Raw genomic sequence first — 18,671 nt, 5'->3', positions numbered from 1 at the left:
CGCAGCTGGCCAGGGAGGAACCACCGGGGCCGGCAGAGCTGCGAAGCTTAGAGAGCTCCTTTTACCCAGTGCCATCCTGCAGCAGCAGCAGCAGCAGCAGCAGCAGCAGAGCACTCGGGGACTCATCTCTTCCTGGCACGGGATTTTCCACGGCAAGCCAAACAGGTCGCTCCTTAGCAACTCAGCCTGCGCCCTCCTTCCCGGCCAGCGAGCCCAACGAAGGAGCCTCCACCCAGCCACTGAGCTCAGTTTTTCCATGAGCTGCCTGCCCGGGACAAGGAATCTGGTTGCTCAGGCTGGCACAGCACACGCTGCCATGCTGCTGACAGGGATTTTAGCTAACTTGGAAGCACTGGCACTGTTTTACTTCAGTAGGATTCGCTGGCAATCCCTGGACCCAAGCCATGTCCCACTGTCCCTGGGAAGGCCAGTCGTGCTTCCTTTAAATAAGAGGGATTAGGGATGTCTAACTGGCACTCTGCTCCCTGGGAGAAACCCTGCTTTAAGTCAGGTGAAGCTCTACAATTGTAAAACGAACTGGTTTTATGTAAATCATAGAACTACAGAATGGTTTGGGTTGGAAGGGACCTTAAAGCCCATCCAGTTCCACCCCTGCCATGGGCAGGGACACCTTCCACTATCCCAGGCTGCTCCAAGCCCCATCCAGCCTGGCCTTGGACACTTCCAGGGATCCAGGGGCAGCCACAGCTTCTCTGGGCCAGGGCCCCACCACCCTCACAGGGAACAATTCCTTCCCCATATCCCATCTAACCCTGCCCTCTGGCAGTGGAAAGACACTCCCCTGCCTCCTGTCATTCCCATACACCTTTTCAAAAGCCTCTGTCATTCCTATAACAATTTAAGTACTTCAAAAGCTGCAAGAAGATCTCCAAAATCACATCTTTCGTTAAATCCAAAGCCACCAGTTGAGCCTGCCTGTAACTTATTTTTAACTTCTCCACCAGGTAAATGACCCAACTTTGCTTTAACAAAATAAACCCGAACTTTCTCAAATCCTTTCCAGCAATTGCATAAAGAAAATAGTTAGTATTACATATTTCTGTGAAGCATCTATAATTTAAATCTTCGTTTAACAGACACTTACTCCATCCTCCAGCAGGTCTGTGTTTTGTGAACAGCCCCAAGTCCAAGAGGAGTTATACTCTAATTCCCAGAGGCTGCTCAGCATTCAGTTTTGGTGCAGGTAGCAGCATGATTTGGGGCTTCCAGCAATGTTTAGTGCTCAGCTGTGAGGAAGGCACTTCTGGCAGCTCACCCCAAGGCAGCCAGGATCAGGCACTGGAGTTAATTCTTCAGGAAAAATACATATTGCCTTATATGAAGATGTTTTAGCCCAGGAGGGGAGTGATGTTAACTGTGTAAATCTGAAGCATCAGAACAACTCAGCGTGAAACGTATCTTCATCCTAGCTTGAAACAGACAATTTGTTCTGGTTCTTGGTTAACAAGAATTAAGCTCCCCTTACATTCACTGGCAAATCTCTACAGGTTTTGCACTATCACTTGGAAAATACACTGAAAATGTAAGTATTTCCTACACCAGGCATAAATTACCCCACCTCCCCCCCACACCTTTTCCTATTTACTTTCCAAGCCAAGATGTTTGATTTATTTGGTTTACTTGAGGAAGTACTTCATAGATACCCTGGGATAAATTCAAACAAACAACCGTACTACAGACCTGCTGGGTCGAAACTGAAGGATCAAGAGGTCTCTTTAATGCTAAAGCAAACTTCCATTTTTCAGCAATACAGAGCTGACAGCACTCTGAACACACAGTTCAGCACTTTATAATTGATTTTATGTAAAAGGAGGCTCGAAATTCCAATCAGGTCCTGAAAATCCCCTCAGAACTGCAGTGCCCATCTCATCATAGCTCTCTCCAATTCAGAAAAACAGTAGCATCTTTTAAAATTGGTATTTATTTATTTATTCAGCACACAGTTCTTGTGTCCATGCATTTCCCATCTGAAATAGGATGCTGTGGAAGAGTGACATTAATTCCAGGACGTATCTAGGCAGGATGTCCCCAGTGGAAATATGCATTTCATGTACTACAATGCTAAACTGAGACTAAGAGAAACAGCTAATGGGCGATTTAGAAGAGGGGGAAAAAAGAGTCAGTTGACACTTCCAAAAACCTGGTGGGATAATTGTGAGTTGAGTATGTCTAAGCAGAAAATAAAAAGGAAGTTTACTGCACTCAGGACAGCAATGAGACAGATTCCTTATTTCCTCATGGGGAACACACCTTTCTTTTGCAAACACACACACACACCAAATGCATGTCTGCACTCAGAACAATGCAATCTTCCACAGATGCTGGCCCAAATCCTAAAAATCAGCTTTCCAGAACTGCCGTTTACCCATAACAACCAACAACCGAGGAGCTGCATCAAAGGCACCAGGGAAAGATCACCCAGTCATCCTCCAGGTACATTAATATCACTGATAACTCAAATTCCAAGGAAGCCTGGCCCCCAGCACAGCTCATAGTCAATTGCTTCTTATTTTGTCTTTAAGGCATGTTGTAGGTAGGTTAAGAGGCATGCAAATAGGAATAAAGTAGTCAAAACCTTTAGACACAGGTTTAAAAACTGAAAAAACCTACACCTGGCTCCAGCTTGGCCCACCTCAGTTTCAATTCTTCTGCAATACAGCACTATCCATCACCAACACATAGAACTCAGATTATAACATTTATATCTATAAAAATGAAATTCTGTTGTGTATTTCCTGCATTCTCTTCAAGTGGTATCACTTTTGGTGGATTGGCCAGGGCTGGATTATTGGTTGGACTTGATCTTTTCCAACCTAAATGATTCTGTGATTCTTAGAATTTCGGTAAGGTCCATTCAGTCCTGGCTTTCCAAACAGTGAGAACAGAAAAAGTCTCATTTTGTGGGAAAAAAAGCTTAAAAATACTTTATATTAGAAGAAATATTTGGTTACTCTAGTTTGTAGGGTTTTTTAATAAGGTTTATAGTGCTGTTCTTCGAGTGCTGAAGAAAGCCAATAAAAACCTCTGGAGTGACACCCACATAAAGTCAGAGAGAGACAGGAAAAGTGATGTCTGTGCCTCATCACTTCATCATCCCTGCCTGCTGGGCCATCCTGGCACGCCTGGAGCCCAGCTGGCCAAGGGAACAAAACCTCCTTGTAGCCAGTCACCAAGGCACTGCACACAGCCAAGTGCTCCTTAGGAAAAACAATGTCCGGTTTTCAGCACCGAAATCCCCTGCCAGGATCAACAGATTATCTTCTGTCCAGGCTGCATGGCCTGGAGGAGGGAGGAGGGAGAAGGGAGGAGGAGGAAGGAAACTGCTGGATCAGGCACAAGGCAGACTGAGTCATGCTCCAGCAGGGAGGCTCTTGGGGAACCTATGGCACATTTGTCATTCAGCCTCAGAACAGTGATGCCAGCAACGTTAGGATATTGAGTACATTAAAGCCTGACTACTTCAGCTTGAGAAATTTGAAATATGGGTGGATGAAAAGTGACGTGATCTTCCTGTTTTAGAAGCAACAGATTCAAGTGTGCTTCCAATAATAAAAATTCCTGAGCTAATCTACAGCTTTTCCATTCTTTTGTTTAATAATGGAAAAAAAAATCAAACCAAAGAAAAATAAAATAATTTTAGTTGCATCATCTCACAGAACCTGAATGTACAGATATCTGTGTACAAAACCACAAAAATGATCCAGCAAGAGCTTTTTACTTGTAGAAAAATGCTTCTCTGCTGGTGTATCCACAGCATGAGGCTTTGCCATCTCCCAGGCTCTACTTCCAACCTAATGAGATTAAAGAGTTGGAATTAACCATTTCCACCACGACTGTACATTTTGTGAATTGGAAACACAACAGTAATTCCAAAATTACACACAGAAGGACAGAGGTTCTGCACTTCATCCTACCCCCATCAGGGACATTAGGTGGGAAGAAACACCACCAGCATCTCCAACCTCTGGGAGTGCCATAGTTAAGGCACCAAGCTCTCCCACTCAATACACACACACAAAAAATCAAATTCACAGTAAAAATCAAGCCCAAAAAGCCAGACACAGCTAAACATCATTAAGGTTTCAACTCAAATATTTGACTGTATACACTAGAGAGAATGAACCAGGATGGCACCTTAAATGGCACCCTCTGCAAACACCAAAGAATCTCATTATCAAACATTTTAGCAAAAAATTGACAGTTCCCTTAGAGGGCCTGAATTTTCCCATACAAAAAGGATAATAAAGTATACCTGCAGTGGAAACCTGGCCAAAAGAACTATTATGGTGTTCCCATGACCACCCTGACTGAACCTATTTTCCTGGGTCAGGCTCATCCATACCCTGCAATCCTACAAGACTGAGGTTTGGTGGGAGATTAAGTGGTGGATTTTTTCATGGAAAGTTTTTCTTGCAAGGGCATTCCAAGAGTGATTTCCAATTTTGTTTCTAGGGTTTCTCAGAACACCAGGGCTTTGCTTTTCTGTTTTCCTTGATTCCCAAGCAGCAGGAGTGGGAACAGGCAGACACTGCTCTGCCATGCTGAGGGTGCTGCCGTGTGTTATCTGTGTTTTAGAGCTCAGTATTCTTGGTCTTCTTGCTCAACATTTGTGAACCAAAGATTGGGATGGGGAGGAGGGAATGAGACCCACGACTAATGAAGGAATTTATACATGAGCACTGTCCACTTTGGAGAAACATTTGCTGATGTTCTTGCCAGGAAACCCATCCTGGAGATAGAACTTAGGCATGTGAGCAGAGGCTGGAAAGTCGTGTTGACACAGACCTTTCCCCCCCACAAAGGAGGAGAATGTTTATTCTGCACTGAACAGCCTGTACAGCTCTACAATGCAAGAGACAATTAGGGACTTGCATCCTACCTCGTAAATTATATTGCCATGGAGTCCCAAGGAGCTGCTGCTAAAAATACAACAATAAACAATATTTAGTCTAAACAGTAACTGAGCTCCAATAGGAGCTTGCACGGATTACCAAAGCAAATCCTGCAACAAGGAATTGGTCTTTAAACACCTCTTAAAACTGAGGTATCTCGTTATCATTTCCATCTTGGCAGTGGTTTAGAGGCATTTATTATCTCAGTAAATGTTTTTGTTGGTGGGGTTTTGTTTTGGTCTGGGGTAGTTTGGGGTTTTTTTTCATAAGCATTGTAGCTCCATTCTCCAGCACCACTCTATATATAGAGTGCACCACTTCCACTGCTATTTAGCAATCAATCACTGGTCCTGTTTCCACTCCAAAAAAGCAAAACAGGGATGAAAGAGCAAGTCCAGGATAGGGTGTTGGCTGGCAGCTCCTCAGTTAGTATCAACTGACCACATTTACGTCACTTCTTCAATTGGCATTTTCTCCCTAAATAGCTCTCTGGTCACTAAGTGGTTGGTCCCACCAGGGAAGAATTTGGATACTCCTCTACAGCTGTTACCTCTAAGAACAAATCCATGTGTTTTCTACACCCTGGATAATACTGCAGTCATGTATTTTATGTCAAGACTGATAACTCCTGGAAACAGTTTTGGAGGAGTCCAATTGACTTTGGAAACAGCAAATATGGGCTGGAATTTCACAAGGAAAGCATAAAAATCTTCCCAGTGTTGTCTCCTGGAATAGTTATTTGCATGAAGCTGCAGCCAGTGGTTTCTTCTACTTGTTTTACCCAACTTCTTTCTAAAAAGACAAGTTTCTCTTTTGCAGTGATCACTTGCAGTTCTCTCTACGGCACCAGCAGTGTTTTGCAGCAACTGTTGTCTCCACATAAAATTTAAATAAAACTGAACTTCAGAACACCCAAGCAGAATGGCTATATTGCAGAGTGCTGCTTAAATAACACATTTCTGTCTGATTGCAGAACTGCCTCTGCAATTAAAGTCACTGAGAGTTCACAAATAAAAGAGTTGAGTTGTATTTCAGACTTCTTTGGAAGCAAAGCTCCAACCAGTGTTTCTCACTGAGAACTCATCCTCAGGCACCAGCACACAGCAGAGAGACCCTTAACAAGGGAGCACACATGCAAAATTAATTCAGCCACTGGTACACATTACTGAAGATGAAACACATTTGTCTTGACCATAAAGTAAAGCACAATAACCCCATTTGGAACCTGCAATAAAGTGCAATTCCTCAACTGCAGCATAAACACAGGCTGGGGAGGGCTCTGGGGCTGGGTGGATGCCAACATCTTTTTGATGCATGGACATAAACAGAGGTTTTGTTCCTAACTGGTATAAATAAGAAGTGAAATTCAGGGACTGCTACAAGCAATGTAGTGTGTGGGGATCACCCTCTGGTCCCCACTGAACTGCAAATTTCATCTGAATAAAAGCTGGCAAATCCTGAACACAGCCTTGCACTTAGAGCACATTAAAATGTAGATAGAAACCCCAGCAACTGCTTAAAATGATGCTCACACTACCAGTCAAAGAAAAGAAAATCACAAGTCTTGAAGTGAAGGTTACTGGTGCTGTTCTAGGGATTACCCAGTCTGTGACACAAAATGATATAAAGCTTTAAGAAAAGGCATAAATAGAACACTAACTTCTGCTTTTTTCTTATTTTTTTTCCTCAAATCAAGTTCACCTGCTCCCTGGTTTCATCTCAGCCAAAATCCCACATTTGCCTGCATCACAGAAAGAATAAACACATTTACAGGGAATTCATTATGTGTCCAACAACAGCACTGTGTCTCCACAGAAGCACAGACTTTGCATGCAGGCACATTCAAGATTGATTTATTCTTTTAAAGCTAAGTAAAATGAAGATCAAAAGCTTCAGGTAATCCACTGAATACTCTCCAAAGCTGAGATTTAATACCCTCATTGCAGTTCCTGGACAGAAACAGCTCAACATGAGTTAAGTGATGGAAACTGCAGTGCTGAGACAAATCCTATCATTATTGTGAAATGGTGTAACATTAGAAATTAGATCATGTGAACTGCTCTTGTTTCAGTGTCACACTGGTGTGGCCCCTTCCCATTTTGCAAGAGGTCAGGACAATTTGTCTTTTAAGCTTCAGTGGGACATTCCTGCAAGAGTTTCATGCCAAAAACTGGTCAGTGAAGTTGCACAGGTCTTTGCCATCAATTAGGAACGATGAAGAAATCCACAGCACTTCAGTTTCTTGTCCAGACCACAGAGATTATATGTCCAGAGCTCATCTATCTCTCTGGAGGAAAACAAACATAAGCAGTATTTTGACATCTTCAGGCATAAAACATTAGATGTGGAGATTTTAGGCCAGCAGAACAAATGAGAAATTACAATTAAAAAAAAAAAATTTCCCCCAGCTACAGCATTTGTATTTATTTGGGATACAGGAGAGCACATGGGGGGTAGAGCTCTTTTTTGGGGGTTAATTTTCAGGAGTCACTCACTTGAGAAGGGCAACAGCCCGAGGAGTGTGAGGCACAAGCACTGACTACAGGAGAGGAGGTGTAAGAGGTTTTGCTGCTGCCAGTACAGCAGGACTTGCCAAGGCTGCTACAGCTGAGGAACTGCCTCATCTCTGCTCTGACACAAATGTAAACCCTACTATACATCAACTTCTTGGAAAAAAAAGTAAACGACATTTAAAAAGTTAATTAAATGCTTTTACAGATTTAGTCCCCCTGACATAAAAGAATGTTCTGATTTGTAGAGGTACATAGGGAAGTAAATCTTAAGGTCATTACCCCACCCAGTGTATCAGAGGAGAATCACTGATTAATTACTCCATCTAAACAGATGTAAAAAGAATGAACTCCAAGCTTGTTTGAACTGGCCTGAACCCCACAAGAGGGAGCAGCAATCAAGCAAATCAAGTAAATCAAGCAAAGCACACTTTTTTGTGTCCCTAAGGAAACACTACTTCCACCACACAAAGCTGGACCCCTGAATTTTCAATATAAATGTTTGTACATGGTTATTCAGTCACAGAGGATGTGGATGAAAATTATTATTAGAGGATAAGAGAGCACAGGAGAAGGGACATTCCTCTGTATTCCTACTGAGGACATGGTAATTCAGTCTTAAATTATTACCATTACTAGATACATTTCAACCACTTATGTGAAGAAGCAAACCAAAAAAGCTGGCATGGGAGTGGGGATGCTTAGAATTTGTGTCAGGTCTCTAGACCCCCCCCCCCCCCAGATCCTCAAAATAAATCCCACAAATCCTAGCTAGCTTTATTTTGAATAAAGAATCTACAAATCTTAGCTAGCTTTATTTTGTAAGCAATTCCTGTTCTGCATCCTCACTCTCTGCTCCATCTCCAATACTTTTGAAGTACTCAAACAAAACCCACAGGTTTTTTTTTTTTTAATTTAAATACCAACCAGCCTGTCAAAAGGTAACAGCTTCCACATTCAGCCTCACTTCAACAGCAGAAAAAAAACCCCATGAAGCAGTTTGAAAAGGTTCACAATATTATTCCTGCAGGCTCCCACAGCCTTGTGGCTAAGTGGAAGAACAGGCAGCAGTGTGCTGTGCTGAAAAATGGTTTTTAAGTAGGAGCACCTCAGAGCACAAAGCAGAAGCTGAGGGCTCAACTAAATGCTGGTTTTAGGGGTAGAACCTCCTGCATTGTTTTGTCTCCTACCTCCCAGGCTCAGTATTTTGGGACTTAAAAATAATTTATTGCCTTTTCTTAGTTAAGAGTGGGGGAATTCTAAAGAGAGACCATTTAACTCTAAATTACAACAGAGAGGGGAGACTGGCGGAAACTTTTTGATGGAGGAATAGATGGAGACAGAATTTCTTCTTTTTGTAGCTCAGAGCACAGCTGAGCTTGGTCAGTGACACAGGAACTACAGCTGAAACCCATCATTAGCTCTTCTGGCAGCTCCTGGAGGGTGTGTTTGGTCCCCCTCTCAGCCCTCTGGTACTTTTTGGTGCTGCTCTCCTTTCCCAAGTTTCTCCCTCTGAGATTACCCACAGTGACCTCAACAGGTATTTTATTATCATGCACATCCTACTGACTGACAAAGGGAGGAAAGAAGGAATGTGAATTGAAGCCATGCCTTTGATCATAAAAAAATGAGGATTTTACATTCCTCTGTAAAATCCATCACAATGCCAATATGACAGACACAAAAAAAAAAAAATCCCAAACCACACGAGACATTTTTACATGTTCTGGGTTCCTTTGGCACACATCACTTATCACAATACAGATTTTAATAAAAGCTCTGACTTCTCCCCTGATTTTTTAAAGCTGTCTGTTATGGATGTAGAAATACTTGGAGCTACAGACATACAAAACAACAGGTTTTAGAGGCATGTCTGCCAGAGAACAGAAGATTTATTGTAAGTGATTCCAGAATACAAATGTCAAACATTCATCATCACAACACAGTTTACTACTAAAGCTAAAGTGAGGTTTTAAGTTAAATTCAAAAACGAATCCACAATACATAAGGAAGTTATACAAAGAATAATTTTCATTATCTTCTCAGCCTTGAAAACAATTTCATGGAGTGTAGCATTTCTAAAAGACTCACAGCAACTTCTCCTAAGCTTTAATGATGCTCACAGTCATGTCACCTGGCAGTCAGACAGCACAAGAGTTTAAACCAACTAAAATTTGGAGAGAAGACCTCAAAGCCTTCCATGTCAGTGATGCTTTAATAGGTAGCAAATCTCCATGGCTCAACAGCCCCAGTGAAGCAGGGAAGCAACAGAGCTCCTTGAAACCTGAGATGCTGCCTGAAAGGAATAAAAAGTCTCCTTGAGGTCACAGAGAATTCCTGGTGACCTTTTGCAAACAGATAAATCCGTGGGTTTGTCCCCAGTGAACTCCACCTGGGCTCCCCTGGCAGTCCCAGGAGGCTCCTGTGCCAGGGCACTTTATACAGTTGAGAAATTCTCCTATGGGACGAGTAGTGAGCTGAGAAAAATGTACCCTTGCCAAGCCAATTCCAAAAAAAAAAAATAAAAAAAAAAAAAAAAAAAAATCAATCAATCAGTGCAGACTCAAGGGCATGAATGACAAGCTTATTCAGCTGCTCACACCAAACACCAGGGAGGGAAGCAGCACGACCTCACCACCTTAAATGACTCTTCAAGAGATGGAAGAATTGATGCAGATCAAAATATTACCTAAAAAATTGCATGAAGAAATTAGGATGGAGCTGCTGACAGCATGCAGCTCCAAACTGATGTAATGAAACATTTTTCTGTCTTTTAAGTCCAGCATAAATCTTTTGTTAGGAGTGCATTTTAAATACACTACAGCAAATCAGCACATATTACTTAGGGAGTAAAAGCTGCTAGGGAAGCTAAGTGTGAAAATATAGCATGCAGCTTGGATTTGCTGCATTCACAAGGAACTGAGAAAGCCTACTTTCACCTCCCAAAAGCATTTAACACTACTTTACATCTAGCCAATGCCAAGGAAGAGACTTCTGAGCTATTTATACATGGAGATAAAAATGCAAAAAAAAAAAAAAGTTTAAAAATAAAAACCCCTTGAGGTCATCAAGCCTCATTCTATCCGGAAGATGCAATTTTCTGCTATCCAGCCATTTCTTCATAGAGTTTCTAGCAGAGAATAAAGTACAAAAGGGAACTCTTTCTCTGAAAAACATGTTTAAGTGAAGACAGAAGCTCGAAGTGCTGAGGATTGGGCCAGCATATGAATACATCCAGCTTCCCCCATGCATTAGCTACCAGCAGGTTTAAGGTTTCCTCTGAATAAAACATGTGGAGCTGCAGAATTCACAGCATTACTCAATTAATGAAGTTGTCACTTCAGTGGGCAGCGATATCACAAAATCAGTCACTGCTCCATTCATACAGCAGGAGAAAAGCTGAGGAGTTCTACTCTTATTAACCTGACAGGGCTTTTGGAATCCTGGCCATGCCAAGGTTATCTGGAAACCACCTTGAACATTCAGAGAACACTCCCAGCTAAGTTAATGGCTCGACAAGAGCTGCAGTCAGCAAAGCCTGCTTCACTGAAATCCTGCAAAAGCCACTGGAGTGTGTGACTGCAGCTTAGCCCAATCCAGGGAAAAGCAAGGCTAAATCACTTCAAACGGGAGCAGCTCTGCCACCAATCCAGCTGTATACCAGGAATAAGCATGATAAACAGATGAGGCTTTTATAAAAATGCCTTTGTAACTGCACAAACCACTTGGAAATGCTCACATGCTTAAAAAAATGCCTATCACATCACACTACACGTGCAAAGATACTACAGTTCATATCCCAGCACAAGGAAAAGTTACACACAAGAACAGCTCACAGTGCAATCCATATCAAAGGCCCACTTAGCATCTAGAAATTAGGATGTGAGAGAATATTGTTAAGTGTTATTATTTTTTAAAACTTTCCACCGTATTATTTTTTATCATTCAGAATATCTAAGAGACAAGTAAGTGTAGGGAATTATCCCAAAGAAACTTTACATACAAAGATACACCTGAAACAGCCCCTTTAGCTATGCAAGAAAAACTTAATTGGCTTCCTTTTGAAGAATTTAGGCAGTGTACAATTCAGGAGGAACAAGCCACTTCACATTAGGCATGTATCAGTATTTATGGCAGGCTGGGAGCTGGGCACTTACACTGCAAACTGGGTAAGTTTTCAGCCCCAGCCCAGCCTCCACTCCTCCCACTCCAATCCAGGAATAAATCTCCTCCAAACAATGCCTTGAGGGGTGGGAGGTGTTATAAGCACATCTTATATTATTGGGTTTTCACAAATATTAAAATGAATGCTATATGTAGAAAATTGGAAAACTTTGCTGCATGAATATAGTTTCTTTTAGCTCTGCTATTAACAAAACTTAGAAATAATAGAGTGATAATTGTATTTCTTTTTCTTGGACTATAACATGGTGATGTAAAAAGCTTTTGTTCATGTAACTAACTCAGAAAACAAAAAAAAAGATAATCAGGAAATCCTTCTTATCCTATCTGGATAAAGATAGGGGTGATGGACACCAGAATCCCAGGGAAGAAATTTATTGATCAGAGAGTGTGTGACAAGATGGAGCCACAAGGAAAAAAGTTGATTCGCAGGTTGGGAGGGGGAAATGATTTTGAATAATGCATGAAGGTCTATGAATATGCAACATGTTAATGAATTTAACAAAGTGTTTTCCCAGTTAGTATGTGCTCTTGGCTGAATGCCAAGCACCCGGCCATATAACCTTTTCCTTTATTGTTTATCTCTTATTGTCTTTTATTAAACCTTTTAAAATTTACCAAAAAACCAAACCTCGTTTCTCACAGAGGGAAGGATGCTCTCTGACATTTCCAGCAGGAGCAGAGATTTCACTGGGGAACACCCACAAAGCTCCATCATTACAGAATGCCTTGGAGATGGATACAACATGTGTGGTGTTCAAATGGGTTTTAAGATATCCTTTAGGAGTAACATAGGCTAATAAAATGTCTTTGTAGTAAGTGAACTACCTTGGTTGGATAACACCCAGTGAAGACACCTGCTGCTGATATACCAGTTACCATCTGTAGAAATTAAAAAACAACAGCCCAAATTAAAACTGATAAGAAAAATAAATTAAAACCACAGCCAAGAAACATGCATGCTCTAAAAAGGTGAACTCAAAGAATAGCCCTGTAAAACAGTTCCTGGAATATGGAAAATAGTTTATAGAAAAGTTTGAAAATATATGATAGGTCTATGAATATGCAATGTACTGATGAATTTAATTCTCCAAAACACCCCTTGAATGCCAAGCACCAGCCATTATAAACCTTTGCTTTATTGTTTGTCTCCTATTGTCTTTTAATAAACCTTTTGAAATCTACCAGGAAAGTGAACCTCGTTTTTCACATTTTACAAATCTGCCCCTCTGGTGGCCACTTTTGAACCACTTAGGATGATCTGATCTCCTCTGACTGATTTTCCCACTAAAAACACCACTGGGCCTGTTCATTTTAAGGGACTGATACAAAATTGCCCTTAATTCGTTTTTACCAGGTATCACCTTAGGATATTATCCACTTAAATGTAACATAACTTATTACAACAAATAGGTTGCAATATTTACTCATCACAAATAAGGATTTTTTTTTCATCTCTTTTTTATAAAATATTCTTTTAAATGTACTCGTGACATTCAGCTGAGATCACAACTTTCCTGTTTAAATATTGGACTATATAAGGATTCTAATTGTGATGGACAATGCAAGTATAACACTGATACCATTACAGGGTCAGCAGCACCTGATTTATCTGGCTAATACCATCACCCACATAAAATAAACCACCTAGTTGATCAGGATTAAACATGGAGTTTGCTCTGTATTACACATTTCACATGGTTTAGCTTTTGTTCTCAAAATGGCACATCATTAGCAAAGTAGGTGACAGGTTTAGTGTGCTACTCCTAGAATTTTCATGCAGATTCCTGCAGCTTAAATATACTCTGGAAAAGGAAAGCTTTATCACAGTCACTGTAAAGTCATATACTCCCACCTCCCTGCAGCAAAACATCGTAGAGCTTTCACTCCAGCCATCTCTTTTATGAGGAAATTTAAGTGTTTATCGTATTTCCCTCTTTGAGCAGTTTTTTATTAGCCCTGTAAACTCCACAGAACTGTTCTGCTGGGAGTATTGATCATTCTCCCTGCATCTGCTCGAGCTTTTAAATCTTGCTGTGATATTGCACCAGTTGCAATAACAACCATCTCTCACTGAAGGGTTTGTTTTCCCCTGATGATAACGCCCAGGATTCTCTGCCACCAATTCCCCTGCAGCAGGAAAAACCCTAAAGAGGCTGATTAGCACCAATCCCTTCAAAACCTCTGTCCACAACCTGAATATTCATTTGGCATTTGCAGAGTAAATGAGTTAATAATAAAGCAAAGGGTTCTAATGGCTGGATGCTTGGCATTCAGCCAAGAGCACCCCTTAAATTCATCATAGGCCTATTATACATTTTCAAACTTTTCTATGAACTATTTTCCATATTCCAGGAACTGGTTTACATGGCTATTCCTTGAGTTCACCTTTTTAGAGCATGCTTGTTTTTTGGCTGTGGTTTTAATTTATTTTTCTTATCAGTTTTAATTTGGGCTGTGGTCTTTTAATTTCTACAGATGGTAACTGGTATATCAGTAGCAGGTGTCTTCACTGGGTGTTATCCAGCCAAGGTAGTTCAATTATTACAAAAGCATTTTATCAACTTATGTTACTTCTAAAGAAAACTATATTTTAAAAACCATTTCAACATCACACATATAGTATCCACCCTAATATTTGCAAAAAGCCAATACCATAATATGCATTTATAACAAGTGATTTCCCTGCTCATCCATCCCCCTCTGGCATCTCAGTGTGGAAAAGAAAAAAAAAAAAAAAAAGAAAAAAAAAAAAGAAACCTGGCCATTTTTCATCATGTTCACATGTTCACAACTGCTATTTCTGTCGCTGACAAAAGAAATAAAAGCTGGGGAACAAAGGGAAAATTGAGTGAGAAAGGGGGAAAAGCACCACCCTAGTGCTGGAAATATGATTCAAGTGTTAGAAAATGGAATCTGACTTATAAAGGGTACAAAACTGGCAACAACTCTGTTCTTTCACTTGTGTGAAAGACAGCTCTGGCACAGGGAGAAGAAATGAGACCTGGAATTCCTGTTTGTTATAAAATCTAAGGCCTGATCTAGCCGTGAGACTAACAAGGAGAAAACGAATTTAAGTGCTGACCTGTAGCTCTAAAATTAGTTTCATTAAATGCATTTACTACGAGCAAATGCCTTTCTGATGACAGGAAAGCCAGGAAAGGACTCTGGAAAGCTGCATGCTCCTCACAGCACACATCATCCTCCAAAACTACATTCCTGCTTGTCTGGTAGCTATAATATAAATATATTTAGAAATGGATTATAAATACATAATTATTATTTAATAATGCATTATTATATAATATAATTATTAATGGGTTTTTATGGGCTTTTCTATGTTGTCTTAACATGAACAGTACTTAAGAGCCCACCTTTGCAGCTCCTCGGTGTCAAAAAGCACCAGCACTGTTCTGAATCCCACAGAGCTGCCCATAACCTTTACAAAAAGAACAAAGGTTAAAGTGTTCACACAGAGCCATAGTTCTGCTAAATATAAGTGGAATATTATATTCCTGATCTTAAAGAAGCATCAGAACTGCCAGTATGTGACTATGCTTTTTCTAGCACACAAGCTGTATAAAAATAGTCTTTTCTCCCCAAACCAAGACTTTTATGCCTCACAGTGACATTTAAACCCTTTGTGCTACAGGAGCGCGTTTTTGTGAATTCAGCACAGTTCTTGTGCTTTTTTGATCTTTAAAATGTGTTCACTAAAGCACCCAAAGACCACTCCATGAGATTCACAGTGCCCTTCCCCCAGGCATTCCTCGCAGCTTCCCAAGCAATGGTCCATCTACACATCGCTGAGCTTTCCAGGAAACCATTTCCAACAGAAACCGGAATACAAACATTGGAGAAATTCTTTTCTTCATTGCTTTCAAACGTACTTTAAGAAGTAATTACTTTTTCTCTTCTTGTCACCACCATCACCAACCACTGCTGAGACTGGAAATGATGAGAATCAACCTTTTAAACGTGAACCTTTTTCCTCAGATCCTCGTAAATAGGTTTTCAGTTTCATGGATGGAAACCTACAGGAGTCATTCCCTTCAAGCATTCAGAGAACACAGGATCAGGATCTCTGCAATGTTCACATCAGCCCTGATGTGACAAAGCCACGGTGGAGGGTCACCACTCCAAGGTCTCCGAGCTGACCCTTAACCACGAGGTTAAAAAATGCAGACAACTACAGAGAGGGGGTTTTTAAGTCACTGAGAACTACATAGTCAAGAAAATATTTTCACCTATCTGAGCCTTAGGCTTTTGATTTCAAATTCACTGGTAGCTGATGGGCTCCAAAGTGTTCATGCTGCTCCACAGGGCTTAGGGATGAAATGGTTTCAAGTAAAAAGTTACTAAGCTTTGTACACACAGGTATTTATAGCATACTGCATTTAAAAATGGACAGTGCCTTGGTTTTCCCAAATCTAAACTTAAACCAACATCAACAACAGCCTATACAAAAATCTGAAATATCCATCAGCTACACCATCAGTAAAGTAGGGTCTATCGTTGTTTTAGTTTTGCAGTTTTTAAAATTTAACATTTCAGCAAGTTCAACCAGACAGGAACCACATGATACAGTGAATTTCTAACCCAGTTCTCCAGCAAAATCCTGGTTAATCCAGTCACAATCCCTTTATTCTCACCCCGTGTTTAGCATTACTTTTCATTTTTGCCAACATTTTTTTGACACTTTTTGTGGCAAATTGTTCATACACCTGAGCAGAGTGTTTATTACAAACAGAAAAAGGACAAGTTAATGAAAACAACAACTAAAGTCACCCCCACAATCTAAGCATCCACAACCCTGGGAGCAATGGAAGTTCAGTCCTAGAGAGCAGAATCTACAGAGGCTAAATTCTTCATGAACACTTGATTTCACCTGAAACAATGTTTTTATTCCCAACTTCAGGGCTGGAAGTGATGAAAGATACACAAGTTGTAAAAAGCTGCCCAGAGACACAGCAATGAATTCTTGCTTCCACCAGAACAAGAGCATCATCTAAAGTTTATTTCCTTTGAACAGAAATGAGACTCAGCCACGTAAAAAGCTCAGCTGAACACGAGGGGTTTGTGGCTAAAATCTAGGAATGAACATCCTGTATTTTGATGATTAAGATATTAATGTTTAACCTTTAACTGAAGAAACGCCTCAGGAACAGGAAATAAGCTACAGTAACCCGAATTTTAGGTATGCCAATCAGAGGAAGTCATAAAATACTCTCCCTTTCTTGCTTCCACAGGATTTGTGGGGAGTAGGTGATATTAACTTTTCATTAACAGGAAAAGCACTGAGACTGCTCCCAAATCTGCCTGGGAGACCGAGATTACTGAGTGCAGAGATTACTGTTTGCAGTTTGGGGCACCACAATATAAAGAGGATAAAAAGTTATTAGAAAGTGTCCAAAGGAGGCACCAAGAAGCCTCCACCAACAAACCACCCCCACATTAACAGCTGAGTTTCTTATCTGCATCTCCTCCATCTTAATTGTTATCACAGGCACCCGATTGCAGCAGCAATTCCTTATCAATACAGACCTGACAGCTGCAGGTGAGAGGTCACAAATGCCACCAGTGACAGCATTAACTCCCTTCCACAGTGTCACTTTAAGATTATTAAAAGTGCTCAGGTGACTAATTCATGCTTTCAGGCAGCCACGGATTAAGTCAGCAATTCTCTGTGTCAGTGCTGCCATCTAAGAAGGAAGTGGAACACAAAGAGCGAAAAAGCAATGTAAATTACCTAATTTGGCACACTTTTGGTTGCAAAATGTCAGCTGCTGGAAATTGTTCAAGCCCTCAGACAGACATTTCCTCTGAAATACTACTTAGGAACTGTCATCTCAGTGCCAGCACTGCCTTGCTCATTTCCAGAAATCTGCCTAAAACCTGGATGTTTGTGTTCAGAGAATTGTTACTAATTTAAGAGGTCCCCGCCTCATGCCTCAAACGGTCCAATTCTTTTAATTTCTGATGTGCTAGCAACAGGAGAGGTATTTTTCCATGTGCTCAGATATTTATACAGCCTTATTTTTGGTGTGGTGAGCTGCTTGAGGATTTATGTGCAACCTATGGCAGAGGAAAAGGAAAATACGCTGCACCATATATTCCCAGTGAGCTTTGGATGCCATCCTTCATATATTTAGATTCAGGCAGAAGCAACTTTATCTGAGTAAGCTGAGGCTAAAAATTAAGTCTTGTTAACAAATCTAAGTTATTTTTCTTATTTCTGTTTTGATTCTCCTTCCTTATTTCTGTTTTAAAAGAAGCTCTTTGATTTCAGATGGAATTTGCCTTAAAATAATCCCATTCAGTATTTCCTTTGTTGTATTTGTCGTGGCAAGAGGTTGAAGGACAGGACATCGAGTTTCTAGACCAATATCTGAATAAAACCAGAGATTCCAGAAAAAAAAAAAAAATCATCACTTTCCACAGCAGGAAAATCACAAATGGTAAGCCACTATTATCATGACTTTGGAGGGGAGGCAAAAAAAAATAAAACCAAATGACAACAAACCCCAAGAGAGTTAACTACAAAATAAATTTCACAGATTATGAGCTCGTTTTCATATCCAGCTTTCATGTGCAACCTGATAGACTGGACAACTCATGGCATCCCTAGTGCATCCACAGGGATGATGAGCTGCTCTGTGTGATGGACTGAGCTCTGTGCAGATGGAGTTCATTAAAATAAGCACTGTGACAAAAAGGAAACCATTCACACGAGAGCAGAGGGCTGCAGCTGTCCACCAACCCCAAATAACTCTCATAACTCCCTCATGTATCACAGCCCTTCCTTATTTGTGCCTCCCTGCCTGGCAATGACTCTGGGCAAGGTTCTCTCACCCTTCCCATCCAATGGGAAAAAGTGTTCAAGCTGAACTTACCTTTCAAAACTTCAAAAATCCAAGCAGAGATTGGTGATATTAGTGTTGACCAATCTTTAATTATCCAACAGAATCATTAATTTTGATGCACAAGGTGTACAAACAATACTATCTCCTCAAACTAAAAGAATCAACAAAACCTTTGCCAGACACTTGCCACTTTGTCTGTGAGG

At 40.7% G+C, this 18,671-nt stretch overlaps 1 protein-coding gene across 26 annotated transcripts in view; it reads right to left on the bottom strand.

The window, feature by feature from the left end:
• LRRFIP1 (LRR binding FLII interacting protein 1) overlaps window positions 1-18,671 on the bottom strand; it is a 100,421-nt gene that overhangs the window by 64,138 nt on the left and 17,612 nt on the right. The gene's annotated exons all lie outside the window — the stretch shown is intronic.

Source organism: Sturnus vulgaris, chromosome 7 (assembly GCF_052056855.1).
Source record: "Sturnus vulgaris isolate bStuVul1 chromosome 7, bStuVul1.hap1, whole genome shotgun sequence".
Lineage (NCBI taxonomy): Eukaryota > Metazoa > Chordata > Aves > Passeriformes > Sturnidae > Sturnus > Sturnus vulgaris.
This window is presented reverse-complemented; position numbering and strand designations above follow the sequence as displayed.